Source organism: Balaenoptera musculus, chromosome 4 (genome assembly GCF_009873245.2).
Source record: "Balaenoptera musculus isolate JJ_BM4_2016_0621 chromosome 4, mBalMus1.pri.v3, whole genome shotgun sequence".
NCBI classification, from domain to species: Eukaryota; Metazoa; Chordata; class Mammalia; order Artiodactyla; family Balaenopteridae; genus Balaenoptera; species Balaenoptera musculus.
Genome location: NC_045788.1, coordinates 124115202 through 124118202, shown reverse-complemented (window position 1 = coordinate 124118202; position 3001 = coordinate 124115202). Strand labels below are relative to the sequence as shown.

Below are 3001 nucleotides of genomic sequence, written 5' to 3'. Positions count from 1 at the left end.
TATTGTAATAACACCTCTTTGCAAGTCCAAAATTCTTGGTTTATAATAAAACTGTGAAGAATTAAAAAAAAAAAAAAGAAAGGAATAAAACCATCAGTGCCATCTATTGCAGAAGCCCAACATCTTAAAATGTTTCTTGACAAGTTGCAGAGAAACACGTCTGGAAGCAACATATAGTTGAAAAGAAACTACTTGTATTTTTACCGTTTTACATTCTTACTGTCTGTTGTATTTTCTCCTTCCCAAATAGAAATTCACATCCTCTATACTGTTGCTCTTGAATCAGCCATTCTGTGCAGTCGCCACTTGCATGTTTCCAAAATCATCTTCTTCTTCATGTGTTCTCTTCAAACTGCCTGTGGTGCCAGAATGAGCAGATCACGACCTTTCTATCTGAAGGGGCGACATCATTTCTATTGTTCATTTCGCTAGGTAGATGGCTTCATATTCCTGAAGTTGATGGACAAATCCAGCATTAGGATTAATACAAAATCTTCTTTCTTGAACGTAAGCAAATGCATCTCTCCTGGAGATCCCTGCATTCCCATGGAAAAGAACTTTTCCTCTATTTTGTAAGCTCCCATCAATAAATTCTTTAGTCATGGGGAACAAACGTATTATATTTTCAATTGGATTATCTGCAATATCCAAGACTAAATATCTAAATAATTGTTGAAATTTGGGTTTAATAAGTTTGCTTCAATATTTTGTCTTATACATATTATATGAGTTATTCCATGTTTCTGTAGCATAGGTAGCTTGCTTTTCATGGCAGAAGAATACGGGCCTAAAAACAATCTAGGCAAAACTTCCTGCATCCCTCGTCTCAGAGGGTAGGCCCACTCCTCGGTGTCTTCTTTGCACTGTGGGATCGAGTGGAACTCCAGCTTCACGTCCTCCATGGTCCCGGACCACGGGCTTGGGGGTGGGGTGGGGAAGGGGATGGGGGGGGAACGGGGATGGGCTGGGGTGGGAGTTACCCGCCGACCCGACCCTCGGGCTGGCAATGTCGGTGAATGGAAGGAGGGAGGGTAGACCCGAGGACTGATGGGGAGGCAGCGGGCTACAACTAACACACGCAGACTAAAGGGTCCCAGCGACTCCACGAGGGTTGGGCGGCTGGTGTCCGGCCGCCATGCTGCTGCCGTCTCCCTTACCCCCGAGCCTCCGCGCCCCTAAGGCCGTCCTGGACTGTTGCCTTTTTTCTGTTGTAAATAGTATCAATAAATTGCGGGGGAGGTGTTTTACAGTGTTTTATTATGCATCAATAGATAACTAAAAAGAGGGGCCTAGTTCCCAATGTTCAGTTCAGAAGTAGCAAAAAAAATAATGAGATAAGGATAGATTACTGGAAGGCAGAGCTAAGGTAAGAGGGTACTCCCTTGTAGGAGAATCAGATGCTTAGCAAGAAACTTCCGCACTGCTATGGAATAGGAGACTTCCCAATGTTTACCCAATGGGATTTCTGAAATACTATAAACCAGAGAATATTATGTATCTTCTATTTTTTTTTTCTTTGAATTGTACTGCTTATTGTAATTACCTTATCCCTGTTCCACTATTAAAACTTGGGTTTGGGAGGTGCTTATTTAGAACATGGATCTCCAGATGAAGAAAAGCCACATTAAGTTGAACTGGATAAAGGAACTTAATTCCCAAAGATCCTGAAATTTTACCTGATGAAATGACTGGGTGGGACTCTGATTTGTATTCCTTTGGAAGGATCTAGGTAGTTTGCAGGTTGAAGAGGATGAACAAAGTGACATTTTTGTTACCAGAATATTCTCACTGGCTCCCTCATATTTCCCAGCCCCCCTTGCAGAACCATTCATGTGACCAGTCCTGGCCAACAGACTGTGACCAGAAATGTCACGTGACACTTACGGGCTAAAACAGTTACAGGTAAGTGTGCCTCCCCATTCTTCGCTTCCTCTTTGGTGGTAACCATGGAGATCATGTGTTGAAAAGACAGAACCCAAAGCTGAAAGCAGCTTGGATATTGATGTTGCATCAGAATTTTTATGCAAGAAAAAGAACCATTGCTTGTATTTCAGTGTTTATTAATTACTACATAGAAGCTAATTTATCCTTAACACAGGGGGTGGTAGAAACTGAGATCATGTCATGCTGTGGAAGACGAAAAAGAAGAAAGATTAAAAACCAAACTGATTGGCTTCATCCAATCAGTTGAAGGTCTTAATAGGAAAAAAACTGACCATCCTAACCAAGAAGGAATTCTGCCATTCGACTGCCTTTGTACTTGAACTGCAACTCTTTCCTGGGTCTCCAGTCTGCCAGCCTATCCTGCTTACTTTGGATTTACCAATCCTCCACAACTGTATGAGCCAATTCCTTAAAATCTCTCTCTCTCTCTCCCTCTCTCTCTCTCCCCAACCCCCACCAGTGGAATGGTAGCTCTGGTCCATCTCACAGTGGATCCAGAGGATCCCTGATTTCCCCAGTTCTGGAATGCATAATTAGAATAGACATATTCAGTAACTGGCAGATCCCACACTGGCTCCCTGACTTGTGAAGTGAAGGCTATTTTATTGGAAAAGGTCAAGCAGAAGCCAGTAAAACTGCCTCTACCTAGAAGATTACATTACTGCATTTCTAGAGGGATTGCAGAGATTAGTGCTCCAGTTAAGGACTTGAAAGATGCAGGGCTGGTTATTCCTAGTACGTCCACATTCAACTTGCCTATTTGGACTGTGCAGAAGGCATGGATCTTGGAGAATGAGAATGGATTACAATAATAAGCTTAACCAGATAGTTGCTTCAAATTGCAGCTGCTGTACCAGACGTGGTTTCAATACTAGAGCAAATTAACATATCCCCTTGTACCTGGTATGCAGCTCTTAAGATGGAAAATTCATTTTTTTTTCCATCTCTGTTAGTAAAGACCACCAGAAGCAGTTTGCTGGTAAGGATAGCAATCAACCTTCAGCATCTTACCTCAGGAATTTATCAATCTCCAGTTCTATGACATAACTTAGTTCAC

The 3001-nt window shown here is 42.2% G+C and overlaps 1 pseudogene; it reads right to left on the bottom strand.

Moving 5' to 3' along the window:
• Window positions 1-225: 225 nt before the first annotated feature.
• Window positions 226-902, bottom strand: LOC118894880 (annotated as a pseudogene).
• Window positions 903-3001: the final 2099 nt, after the last annotated feature.